The sequence below is a fragment of the Emys orbicularis genome, chromosome 2 (genome assembly GCF_028017835.1).
Source record: "Emys orbicularis isolate rEmyOrb1 chromosome 2, rEmyOrb1.hap1, whole genome shotgun sequence".
Lineage (NCBI taxonomy): Eukaryota > Metazoa > Chordata > Testudines > Emydidae > Emys > Emys orbicularis.
Genome location: NC_088684.1, coordinates 49,463,867 through 49,477,382, shown reverse-complemented (window position 1 = coordinate 49,477,382; position 13,516 = coordinate 49,463,867).

Sequence of the window (13,516 nt, the reverse complement as noted above, 5' to 3'; positions counted from 1 at the left end):
GCAGGATAGGTTGATTAAAATCACTGACTTTAAACACAATTTTAATCAGCAAATAGGAAACCATTGATTGAAATATTCTGTTTTGTTTTGTTTAACTTTTTTAGTTATTTTCTTAAAGAAAAGTGGATTTCCATTGGTTGGTAACCTTTAAAGCATGTTGATTTGTAACCTTTAAATTTGGTACTTCGTGCTGACCAGGACAATGTGCTATGTAGCAGAGAAACCACATCTATACACCTTTATTTAAGCAATTATATAGCTTTACATATATTTATTTAGATTCTTAATTCATTTTAGTATGTTAGAAAACGGTGAATGATGCATTTCTTATTATATGATTAATATTAATTTGATTTGTGTCAAGCTCTATGTGGATAGAATTTAGAATTCAATTAAAAATCCACAAACAGTATTTTTAATTTTTTAGTTAAATAAAACTACCATAAGTATGCTGGATACAGAAGAAAAATGTTTATAAAACATCTCTTGCAATTAAAAGTAACCAATTTATTAAACAAAAGTATTATCTGGAGTTAGTGAATTTAACTGTTTCTGGTCACCAGATCCGTCAAGATTTTAGAACTTGTAGATCTCATCCTCTCACATGTAGTTTTATTTTATTCATAGACTGGAAGGTGAAAACACACTTTCCTGAATTTTTCAACTCTCACTTATTTTTTATATTTTGAATTAACTTGTCATTGAACTGAACTAGCTGAATAAATTGAAATGAGAAAAATTCTCTATGCACTTGCAGAAGAGGCTACTGCCATCAAAAGCTGGCTCTGCACTTCAACAACCTCTGGTTCCAGAGGCTTAGCTAGTGACTTCCACCAGTTCAGTGATTTGACTTTGTTTAAAACATCAGAAACATGTACTGCTTAATACTTTTTTTTAAATGTTATTTAAATTATTTTAGATTATAATATGTTTAGGCCTTAACAGAGTTGTCATAATTTCAAAATTAATTTTAAGTAGGTTTATTTTTAAAACCAAATGTATTTAATTTAAGTTTAAAACTTATTTTAAAAAAATCAAGCGTTATCCATTCTGGACCTGATGCCATGTATAGACAGGAATCAGTGCTTACACACTAGGGCCTGACACTGCACTTTTTGCCCAACCTACTTCTCACTACTTTTAATGGGGATTGGCATGATCAGGCAATAGGGGATCTGATTCCCCATCTGGTTTGAACTGCTACACAATTGTTACAAAACTCATGGAAACAAAGTAGAAACTAGAAGATGCTCCTGTCTCTCCCTGTCTAGCCTAAATGTCAGATTTCAGAGTGGTAGCTGTGTTAGTCTGTATCAGCAAAAACAATGAGGAGTCCTTGTGGCACCTTAGAGACTAACAACTTTATTTGGGCATTAGCTTTCATGGGCTAAAACCCACTTCTAGGCAGGTATAAATGCAACTCCCATCTTTTCATGTGCTGTGTCTTACCAAGTGGGGGTCAGAGCTAATGAGCCAATTCAATTAAGGTTGAAGTGGCCTATTCTCAACAGTTCACAAGAAGGGGTGAATACCAAGCCCCCATTACAGACAGCCCCAACCTGAAGCAAATACGCACCAGCAACTATACACCACACAACAAAAACACTAACCCAGGAACCAATCCCTGCAACAAACCCCGTTGCCAACTCTGTCCTCATATCTATTCAAAGGACACCATCATAGGACCTAACCACATCAGCCACACCATCAGGGGCTCGTTCACCTGCACATCTACCAATGTGATACATGCCATCATGTGCCATTAATGCCCTTCAGCCATGTACATTGGCCAAACCGGTCAGTCTCTACGCAAAAGAATAAATGGACACAAATCAGACAGACATCAAGAATTATAACATTCAAAAACCAGTAGGAGAACACTTCACTTTCCCTGGACACTCAATAACAGACTTAAAAGTGGCAATTCTTCAACAAAAAAACTTCAAAAACAGACTCCAAAGAGAAACTGCAGAACTGGAATTAATTTGCAAACTGGACACCATCAAATTAGGCCTGAATAAATACTGGGAGTGGATGGGTCACTGCAAAAACTAATTTCCCTCTGCTGATACTCACACATTCTTGTCAACTGTTTGAAATGGGCCACCTTGATTGCATTCCTCATTAGCACTACAAAAGTGATTTTCCCTCCCTTGGTATTCACCCGTTCTTGTCAATTGTTGAGAATAGGCCACTTCCACCTTAATTGAATTGGCTCATTAGTACTGACCCCCCCCCCACTTGGTAAGGCAACTCCCATCTTTTCATGTGCTGTGTATTTATACCTGCTTACTGTATTTTCCACTCCATGCATCTGATGAAGTGGGTTTTAGCCCACGAAAGCTTATGCCCAAATACATTTGTTAGTCTCTAAGGTGCCACAAGGACTCCTCATTGTTCTTGCTAAATGTTAGAGACACTTAATTGCAAATGACTGAGACAATCTAGGCTGAATTCTGCAATGGTTTGGGAAAATAACTCATAGTTCTGCTCAGCAGAACTTTTTAATTATAATTTTGATGGATAATATTTTTAAGCAATTATTTATTTTTGTCACTTATGGTGGGGTCAGACAATAATTATTTAATGGTAGACATTGAGAATCAAAAAGTTAAAGCTTTATAACCGTTAAAACACAAATTGTCAACATCATATGTCAAAAATATATGAAGTAAACATCCTTAAATCAAACTAAGTTCTTGAGCAGCATTTTTTTTGCCTATCTGTACACTTCAATTATTATCAATGGAAATAATTCTTTGTCAGTTTGTGTATACAGTGAGATCAATTGTTAAGTTGCTGCTGCTCCCCGTTGGAAGCTGAAGGAAAGTGCTGCAATCAGAGCATTTATTTCCGGAGGAGACATTTAATTTTAAGGACATTGAGGTCAATGGTAATTGGGACAAAATACAACATGGTTTTACAAAAGATAGATCATGCCAAACCAAACTGATCTCCTTCTTTGAGAAGGTAACAGATTTTTTTTAGACAAAGGAAACGCAATGGATCTAATTTACCTCGATTTCAGTAAGGCATTTGATACGGTTCCACATGGGGAATTATTAGTTAAATTGGAAAAGATGGGGATCAATATGAAAATTGAAAGGTGAATAAGGAACTGGTTAAAGGGGAGACTACAACAGATCACACTGAAAGGTGAACATCAGGCTGGAGGGAGGTTACTAGTGGAGTTCCTCAGGGATCGGCTTTGGGACCAATCTTATTTAATCTTTTTCTTACTGACTTTGGCACAAAAAGTGGGAGTGTGCTAATAACATTTGCGGATGACACAAAGCTGGGAGGTATTGCCAATACAGAGAAGGACTGGGATTTGGATGGCCTTGTAAACTGGAGTAATAGTAATAGGATGAAATTGAATAGTGAAAAGTGCAAGGTCATGCATTTAGGGATTAATAACAAGAATTTTTGTTATAAGCTGGGGACGCATCACTTGGAAGTAACAGGAGGAGAAAGACCTCAGAGTATTGGTTGATCACAGGATGGCCATGAGCTGCCAATGTGATATGGCCATGAAAAAAGCTAATGCGGTCTTGGGATGCATCAGGTGAGGTATTTCCAGTAGAGATAAGGAGGTGATAGTATGGTTATACAAGGCACTGGTGAGACCTCATCTGGAATACTGTGTGCAGTTCTGGTCTCCCTTGTTTAAGAAGGATGAATTCAAACTGGAACAGGTACAGAGAAGGGCTACTAGGATGATCCGAGGAATGGAAATCCTGTCTTATGAAAGGAGACTCAAAGAGCTTGGCTTGTTTAGCCTAACCAAAAGAAGGCTGAGGGGAGATTGCTCTCTATAAATATATCAGAGGGATAAATACCAGGGAGGAGAGGAATTATTTAAGCTCAGTACCAATGTGGACACAAGAACAAATGGATATAAACTGGCCATCAGGAAGTTTAGACTTGAAATTAGATGACGGTTTCTAACCATCAGAGGAGTGAAGTTCTGGAACAGCCTTCCAAGGGGAGCAGTGGGGGCAAAAGACACATCTGGCTTCAAGACTAAGCTTGATAAGTTTATGGAGGGGATGGTATGATGGAATAGCCTAATTTTGGCAATTAATTGATCTTTGACTATTAGCGGTAAATATGCCCAATGGCCTGTGATGGGATGTTAGATGGGGTGGGATCTGAGTTACTACAGAGAATTCTTTCCTGGGTGTCTGGCTGGTAAGTCTTGCCCACATGCTCAGGGTTTAGCTGATCGCCATATCTGGGGTCGGGAAGGAATTTTCCTCCAGGGTAGATTGGCAGAGGCCCTGGGGGTTTTTCACCTTCCTCTGCAGCGTGTAGCACTCGTCACTTGCTGGAGGATTCTCTGCACCTTGAAGTCTTTAAACCATGATTTGAGAACTTCAATAGCTCAGACATAGGTTAGGGGTTTATTACAGGAGCGGGTGGGTGAGATTCTGTGGCCTGCATGGTGCAGGTGGTCAGACTAGATGCTCATAATGGTCCCTTCTGACCTTAAAGTCTATGAATCTATAATCCTCTCAGGCTGAGAGTTTTCCAGAGGTGCCAACATTTGAAAGAAATTACTGGGGATTTGGAGAGCAGTGATTGTAGAGATATGTTTATGAAAGACTGATTTGGAGACTCTCCCTCATAAGGGACAGTGCTGTGAGTGTGGGAATTTGCACCAGTGGTGGGTCACTGTGCCTCCCCAAACAGCCAGGTGTGGCCCTGCCCTCTGTTTACCACCACTGCCTGCATGCGGCTCCAGTCCTCCAGCCCCCAGTGCTCCAGCTGGGGCTGCATGCCACCTGCCTTCCCGGAACGCTAGGAGGCTGCGTCCGTGCACTGCCCACCTTCCCAGCACTCTGGGGCTGGGGGGCCTGCAGCCACCTGCTCTCCTGCGCTCCGGAGCTGAGGAGGCTGGGGCTGCGCGCCACTCACCCTCCTGGCACTCCTTTGGGGCTGGGGGCCTAACCTGAGGCGGGACTGGGCTGGTGGCCTAACCTGGGGGGATCTGGGCTCCAGCGGGGGGTTGGAAGGGGCGGAGCCTTGGGCAGAAGGGTGGGGGTTGGGGCTAGCCTCCCCCAGCCGTCGGTTCATGCGCTGCCCATGGGAATTTGGAGATGTGCCCTGGAGGCAGGGACTGGGAAAACTGCATCGCTGTGTGCAGCAGTTCACTACAGAAACTCAGCCCTCTGGCCCCCTCCTTCAGTTGGCTGGGGCTGGCCAGTTTGTTGCAGGGACTTGGGGTGGTGGCGCTGGGGCCGTGCTGCCTGGCTGTCCAGCGCACCAGGGCTGGGGGGGCTACTGCCATGCTGCCCAGTTGCCCGGCACTGGTGCTGGCAGCTGCAGGGGGGTGGGGGAAGGCTGCTCTGGGCTCCTGCGGGGGATGGGGACAGAAAAGGAGGGGGAGGTGAGGGAAGAAGCCTTGGGCAGAAGGGGAGAGGTCAGGGGCTAGCCTCCCCCAAGGGCCAGGTTAACTGCAGCCCTTGGACCCATACTTAAATCTGTCTCCTCAGACACAACCATTCTCCACCCACATTCCACCCCTGGAAGGTGAAAACTGACTGCAATGCTGCTCTGCAAATTAGAGAGCTGTGAATCCTAGAGCACCCTGCACATCCTTTCTCTCAGCATGAGTATGTCGCTTCTGCCGTGCAGCTGTGATCCATCCATCGCATGTCATCTTTGTGAGCAAGTTAATTTATTGAAAGCTTTAATTATTTGGGATAAAGATGAAATTGTATAGTGAGTGGACTTCTGCTGACAGCAACCTCAGTCCTTCTGGATCATTGTTAAGCCAGCATGAATTGTTTGTTTTGGTGAATGTCAGTGAATATACTAGAACAGTATTTACATACTGCATTTTAGCTCGAACTTTAACTATGCTAGGGCGAGTAACTACTCAGTAACCATGCAATTTTCTATTATAATCCCAGTTGCTATTTTCTCAAAAAAAATTCTTAGTTGAGGATAACTGTTTTAAAGCACATTTTACTGCTCACATTAGTAGAGGGACAAAGTGGTTAGAGGGTTGCAATAAGGGATGATTTTATTAGAAGGAAATATAGCAATGTCTTTACTTAATGATGTTAGTTTCTCCTTGAAAGTTGCTTGCTATTTTTTCCAGTGTTGCATGCCCATAATCCACTAGGGGGAGCCAATTCTTCAATATTCAAATTTTCGATGTCACTTGTAAATAACAGATGGTCTTGAGATGCAAAAATGAGAGATTCAGAGCTGTGGGGGAGGGTTAATTCTAGCCCTTCTCTAGTAAGTAAAGACACGCTAAGGAAACTGGTTTGATAGTTGAAGTTTGTTTCTCTGAGTAACGAACAAATGAAACCCAGACTTTGTAAAATGTTTCCTGTTTCTGTTGTCTGCTATATGTTCATTTGTTGATCATCACTACTAAAAAGACTGTTATTTTCCTCCATTGAGTCACTACTTCTAATCTAGCATTTGTCAGATGAGATGTTACAATACACTAGAATGTCCTTTTTATCAGAAGACAAGACTATTACCACAAGATCTAGTGCATCATCTTTTCTGCACCACCCATATAGTGGGCTGTGTCTAAATGGCATAATCAACACCTAGGCATAAGAGTTATTTCCTTAAGCTGTAACTGAGAAATGTAGATCCTCCTAGAGTCTACTTGTCTGAAATGTGATGATGTATTTCCCCAACTTAGATGAGTTATAGTTAAAAATCAATACAAGAGCCTATTGTCAATCAAATGCCATAAACACTTTCCATGGTTCACATTAAAATCGGCACTGGCGAGATTTTGGTCTCTCTCTCCCAATACTCTGTGGTTCAGTTCCCATTTACATTTTTTTCCCCATGTCCGTTCCAGCAACTGGCAACTGCTCAGGGAGTCAGGCAATCTCAGAGAACCAGGTAAAGGTAGCTGCAAGATTTTAGCAAGAAGAAATAAATTGTTTCTCTGCACACACCTTTCTGTTGCACATGTGCAGCACCAGACAAGGAAATGGCAGCTTGGACTTCTACTCCATTTCTGACCAGTTGAAGTCCTGAACTGAGGAGCTCATTGTGCAAGACGCTGAGCAACCTCTACTCCTATTGACTTCAGTCTGAGCAGAGAATGCTCAAATATAAAGGCACTCATCACCTTGCACCAGGCCCTCTGCTTTTATTAGTCTTAATTCAGGCTGACTCCAATTGACTTCAACACCAGTCCGCTTACATGAGGAGTGGGTGAAAGCTGAGTAAGGACCTCAAGATTTGCCACAGTACATTCATCCTTTGGGCCCTTTCTCCGACTGTGCATAATGACCTTAGTTCAGTCCTATTCAGTCTTAGCCTTCACAGACTGTGTCTCCATCACATCTTCATTCAGATTCATCCTTTGCTGTGTATCTAGGGTAACTGACCATATTATATCCTGAATTTCAGCTTTCAAAATAAAGTTCTAAATACCGTTATTCATGCTGCATTTGTATTCATTAGAATCTGTAGTGCTGGATACCCTTAGCTGGAAAAAGTATTACCCAGGTGGATGGAATAGGCTAGTCAACTCAGGGTAAACACTTCCTTTAGAGCAATGGCACATAAAAGGTCTTTGAGACCAGTGTTACCCTACAGAGCTAGAAGAGGAATTTGGGGCTATACAAGAATCCTTTTAGGTATCCTGGAAGGGGTTCAAGGAAGCAAGTTGTTTCAATCTACTTGCATATTAATCCTGGTTAAAAGAAACCGCCAGGATAGCTTGGAGTACTCCCGTGTATTATGTTTTAGAGACTTTGTGAATTTTCCTTGGGAAGTGAGGCGAGAAAGCTACCAAACTTGGAAAGTGTTCATCTTCACTGCATGTAGGCTGTTGCCAAGGATTGCACCTACTGATAAAGTCACTGGGAATAATCATTTTAGGATCACTCATAAAGGGAGTGGTTGCAGAGAGTTGCAGAGGTTTCAACTAAACAGATGTTGGCGCAAAGGTGGTACAGCGAAGCTCGGAGTTCTCCTGACCCTGAAAGAATCTGCATAGTGCAAGAGGGAGCATGCTAGATAAAAGTCTCTGCAGCACTATACAAACCTGTAGATTTGTTTTCAACAGTTACAACACAGGAAGGAAGTTAGTCATCTTAATGTCCTGTCTGGGATGCAAGTGATGCTTCCAAATGCTTTCTGACATGGTCAATTGTGGTATGGAGCAGAAGGGGGGGGGGGGGGGGAGAGGAGAGACAAATCTGAAATTCAGATAGTGAGATCAGGTTCAAACTAATATGATTGTTAAACTAGAGATGCTGTTTGTTAGGAATTAAGATGTATTGCTGCCATAGTTGTATAATTGTGGTTTGGGGCTGTGTTCACTTATCACCTCATCTCTGCCAGCTGCTAGGTAAGGAAGTCATTTCAAAGCTTCCTGCAAATGCGGGATTTTTCTATCATAGCAAGCACATCAAATGGTAGACATCCTTATGGTTCCATGCGTTTGAACTTCTATTTCTGAAATAAACTGCCATCTGTGCTACCACAAAGTGTTGCCTGTTACTCACAGAATTTCCCAGTCAAAAGGTTAGAAGGGGATGTTAGTCTCTTGAAAAGACAACTGTGAAACATTGCCTATTATAAGAAACAAGACGATAATATAGAAGTACCTCTGTGCACTAGTTGCATGCTGCTACATTATTGGCTAAGACACTGAGAGCTAGTGCACAGGTAAGTCTTTGCATATTTGAAATCCTTTATTCCAGAATTTTGCTGTCACCATGGAGAGAGTATTTATTACATACTAAGGCTATGGATTCTTTGGGTTCTCAGATATTCCTTGACTTCTTATGCTTAGGGTGATAATCCCATTTGGAAGCTCAAAGTTTACTGGATTTTCTGTCTCAAAACAAGCATAGAAGAACTTAAGTCTTCCACCCTGAGTGCCACTAAATAGTAGCACCAAAGAGACCTGCAATCATTTTTACTATTCAGGATATGACATTACTTGAAAAAATTTTAATAAAAGAACTAATTCAGTATGAGGCTTTCCAGAGTTTTACACTCCTGTAGAAAGTCACTAAAATGTCTGTCTTGTTTGTTCAAGTACTGTGCTAGTTTATACTAGTTTTAAGCAATTGCAGTGAATGATCTTCATAGAGAATCAGATTCAGACAGGAAGACAGTGACATTATAGCAGTGTGTGAAAATATTTTGTATATTGTTTGCATGTATTCTTGAAATAACACTTACAATAGACAAATATTTGTATATCTGTTGCAATGATAGGATTCAATTACATTGCCAGTGATACACTGGGAGGTGTTTCATTTTAATATTGGTGAATATTATCACTCCCACTGTCCCAAGAGGATTGTTATTTGTATTTGTAACCCTTCTGCCAGGTGGAGCCAGCAGCAACAAGGTTCAGTATCTAAAGGTTCCTTTCCAACAATACAACACAAAACCATCTCGAGCCCCCACCCAGTGACCTGGGACAATTACATACCACCCCCTGGGCGCCTTTAAAAGGCAATACTTCCCCTCTCGCAAGCACAAAGCCTGAGTGTAGCAAAAACTTTTAATAAAAGGAGGGAATTAACTCAGCATTAATTTGGGAAAACACCACAATTAGGGTACATAAACACAAACCATGAGCAAAAGTAAGTTGGGCAGTGTCCTTTTCCCCTCAGGGTCCAAGTCCAGCAACCCAAAAGTCCCTTTGACGTGCCCATCCCTTCTCTGTACCCCACTCACAGTTGCTGTCCTTGGCCAGTGCAGCCCCAGAGTTCAGAGGTTCATCGGCAGAGTTCACCTCCCACCCTGTGTGGAAGGCAGGGGGGTTAAAGAGAACACAGAACACTGCACTGGCACTCGCTTGTTGCCCCAACGGCCGATTGCCACACTTCTGCGGGGCTCTGCCCTGGCCCTCTGCTGGCCCAGCTTCTCTGCTGGCCGCTTGCCATGCCTCCCTGCTGGCCACTTGCCACACCACTCCGCCAACCACCCTGCTGGTCACACATCTCCACCAGCCACCCTGCTAGCCACTCGCAATGCCTCTCCACCAGCTGCCTACTCACCAAGACATCTTCAGGGCTCCCCCCCCCACACACACCACACTTAACATGGCTCTCAGTGATTTCAGCTGCTAGTGGGGCAGTCTCTTGCAACAGAGACACTGTTCCAAAGTAGGCCTAATACTTAGACCCAAGCATCAGTGATTTCAGCTCTGCCACATGTAACAAGACTTTCAATTGAGTCTGAATTAGCTTTTTTATTATACCATGGAGAGAGGATGGGTCAAATGGTGTCTAGGACCCTTAAACAGGACCAGTATGCCACCCAGTACAAATACACATCACCGCCCTCTCTCTCAACTCAGTGGGCTTTGGAACCTATGTCCCTGCCTAGTGAGTGCTGTTCAGTTGAAGGTGAATCCCTCCATTGGGGTATGCCAGGTACAGTTCTGCTGCCCTCGGTTCACACAACAAGGATAACAACGCTTTATTACTTCTACCCCAATAACAAGGAGACTGGGGATCCAACATCAGCGACAAGTGATCATTTGTGCAAGAAATCCCATCATGCTGAGCACCTAGGCATGGTGAGAGTGTCCATGCAAACGAGATCAGCATCTGAAGTTTTTTTTCCACAGCTCACCACTAGATGTCAGGGGAAAACTCATACAAACTGCTTACATATTCAATGTGGGAGTTATAAAGAGGCTTGTGGTCATTCTGAGTCACATATCATTAGCGAACCATCTATTTTACTGGCACTCAACATTTTGTGTGAATAAATTTCATGTTAACTTTCTGAGCACCTACATCAGAGATGATTGACAGCTTTAATTTGTATTTGGATTTAATCAGATAGAGCTAGTTGGTGTAACATAGGGATAAAATACATTTTCAAACTTGGGGTGCCAAAAGTCAGGTTCCCAAATAAGTAGGCTTGGAAGGATTAGATTTGTATTGGTAAACTTCAATTTTACTGTACATACAAATCAACAAAAAATTTCCATCAATAATCTAAATTTATGGATAGGCAAAGTAAGAAAAATGCTGCTTGAGAATATTAGTCCAAATCCAAGGATTTACACTCTTAAATTAGGCTTGTTACAAATGGGCTAGCGAATGAATAGTAAAAACAGGTCTGTGATTTGTTGATTAAAGGATATTTACTTTGTATATTTTTGACATGTGATGTTGACAATTTGTGTTTTTAACAGTTTATAAAGGTTTAACTTTTTGAATCTCAGTATCTACTGTCATTAAGTAATTGTCCACCCTCCCCTCCAACATAACTTCCCACAACTGTGAAAATTTAAATAGATAAAAATCTAAAATAATGCTTAAAAATAAACATTGATACTTGTTGAAATTGTAAAAAAATTCAAATTCTGCCAAACCTATAAATAAGTGAGCTAATATTCATTCAGAGGTGCTGAGTGTCTTAATCTCTTATTAGCAGCTTCTAGATACCCGGAGTTATATACACTTAGAAGCTTTGAAAATTGGACCACTTATTCAGGAACATAACATAGGAGGCTAATTTAGGCACTTCAATTTGAAAATTTTGGATTAGGCTTTTTTAAAATCCAATTCAACAGGGATCTTGGATTCAAAATGCGAGGAGAAAACATCACATTCTGATTGTTGGCTTTTTAAGTGTGAACAAGAATTTCAGAGGCCACAGAATTATCCTTCTTTGTGACTGTATGATGCCAAACTATAGTAGTCTTATGTATGTATTGCAACGTAATTTTATTTTGTATACTGTCTTTCATACAACCTGTATCCCAGAATGATAGATATGGATCATTTTAAAAACTTATAAGTTAACAAGCGTCTTTCCATTATCAATAACAGCTATGTTAGAAATGAAAGAATTTCAAGTATCTGATTTACTGTTCACTATTTATGTTTTTTTTTTACTTTTTACATTTGTTTCTGCAATACGGCCTAGTGGATAGTGTACTGAACTGGGACTCAGGAAACCTGGTTTATATTTCTGGCTCTGAAACTGGTCTGGTGGGTGATCTTGGGCAAGTTTCTTCATCTCTCCATGCTTCAGTTTCCCCCATCTGTAAAATGTGCTTTTTAAAATGTTTTTAGATCTACAGATGAAAGTGTTATATAAAAATTAGATATTATTATTTAGTATGTTTATCGTTAGTTTCACTTTAAGCTTCTTAGAGCTGCAATGTTTGGGGAACAAACATGGCGGGGGAATGTATATTTGTTAAGAAAACAACTTTTTCTGTTGGAATCATGGAAAAAGTGTTATGGTCATAGGTTTTGTATATGCCCGCTTTTAAAAGAGTCTAAACTGCAAATTTGGGCCCAAATTCAGTTGGCAGTGTTCCTTGAAATGCAATAGTTACAGAGTTAAAAAGCATAGCAGAGCTTGAGAAGTAGAGGTGGGGTGAACAACTTTGGGGTCCTGATCCATGATCAGGGTTTCTAGGTGCTACTGTAATACAAATAATAAGTAACAATAATAACAGTATGTTAGATTAGATTTGAAAGATGCAGTGTTGAGGCTGAGATAGACACAAATGTTTTTCAGATGGCAAATGATGCAGAGGAGAAGGTTTACCAGCAGGGGCAAAATTGTCTGGAGGCCTGGCAAGTGTCAAGCATCTGGTGTGAGACATAAACATTTAGCAGCCCTGTCACAACTATCCACAACTCAACTGCAAGCACTTGCATTCAGCAGTTGTCGGAAGGTAGCTGCACCAGCTCCTCGTGGCCACCAGAGGCTATTGTTATGCCAAACATCAGGCAGCCAGGTGGCCTCTGCTTCCCTTGCTGGCTCAAAGACATGGCAGGTGGGAGGAGGGGCAGTGTGAAAGGCTGGTGAGAAGGTGAAGGGAGTAATGAGGGAACTGGCCGGGGGGGGGGGGGGGTTTCGGGACAGAGAGGAACAGAATGTGGGGGCGGTGAGGGGGGAGCAAGGGGGAAATTTGGGAGGCTACTGGGAGATGGACAGATGAGAGACTGTTCGAGCCCCTCCCCCAGGTGCTCTCCTCCCCCGTTGCATGCACAACACCTCTTCCAGACTCTCCCATGCACCCTCACAGGTCTAGATTAATGACATTGGAGATCTAGGACTAATGGTTTTTGGAGGCCCCCTTTCCATGAACATGGTATTAGTGAAAGCAAAAAAGTACCCAGCTTATGTCAATCAATAAATCATTTATAGTACTGGAAAGAACATGAAAAGAAAATTGAAGGCAATGAACAATTTATGTACTGCCTGAATAAACATGCAGCATTTCATTTGACTCAATGTTTTATGTTTAAACTGACATCTTGCCAGCTTTAAATGCCACAATTTCTATTATTGTTTCCTCAAATGGCTGCGTCTGCTGTAAATTCCATTCAACTGACGTGGTAGCAAGAGCAGTAAAGTTAGTTTCTATCATAGTAGATTGAAGACTATGTAAGGCAAGCTTAGAGAAAGATTACTCTGCTTCACAGTTGGCAATGGGTACACTCAAGTACAGTCTCAACACATTGAAAATATTCTGGAAGACATTACTCCGATCTTTGTCATGCAAAAATTAGATGATCCCAGTCCT